The 619-nt window shown below is 48.8% G+C and overlaps 1 protein-coding gene across 1 annotated transcript in view; it reads left to right on the top strand.

The window, feature by feature from the left end:
• The window catches only part of Fras1 (Fraser extracellular matrix complex subunit 1), a 471,233-nt gene that overhangs the window by 51,921 nt on the left and 418,693 nt on the right, over positions 1–619 (top strand). The gene's annotated exons all lie outside the window — the stretch shown is intronic.

The following is a 619-nucleotide window of genomic DNA, read 5'->3' on the forward strand; positions in this document are numbered from 1 at the left end:
TGTGGTGCTGGGGGATTGAACCGCGGTCCCTGATGCTTTTGCTAAGCTTGTTCTAAATAGGTGCTTTAGACCACTGAGCCATCTCTCCAGCCCGGGAAATGTTTTCTTGATAAGAAACCTCTGGCAGGACTCGTCCCTCCAAATCTCTTCTTTCACCACCTTGAACTTGGCAGCTCCTGCTCTTTTACTTTGTGGACTCTACTCAGACAAGAACAAAAGAAAGGGGTAGTGACCTGGCCATTGTGGGGAGCTCTGTGGCATGGTACCTGGGTGAAGTGGACAAGGCAGTGGCAGGAATGCAATTGAAGCAACATTCCAGGAGGTCCACAGTTGGCATGGGGAGCTGCCAGTAGCAGATGAGGCATGAGATGACCTGGGAGCTGGGATTCTTAGACCCACTTTTATGTTTGTGTAAACTACTGTTGCGTTGACTCCTAACTTTCTTAGCTTTTTTAAGACCCTTAGGTGTACTCTGAAGATTCTATTCTGCCAGAAGTTTGGTTTAGATGGCTCAAAAGAGCCTTTTAAGGGGGCTGGAGAGATGGCTCAGTGGTCTAAAGCACCTACTTGGAACAAGCTTGGCAAAGCACAGGGACCGCAGTTCAATCCTCCAGCACCA

This window comes from Octodon degus, unplaced genomic scaffold (genome assembly GCF_000260255.1).
Source record: "Octodon degus isolate 3935 unplaced genomic scaffold, OctDeg1.0 scaffold00168, whole genome shotgun sequence".
Lineage (NCBI taxonomy): Eukaryota > Metazoa > Chordata > Mammalia > Rodentia > Octodontidae > Octodon > Octodon degus.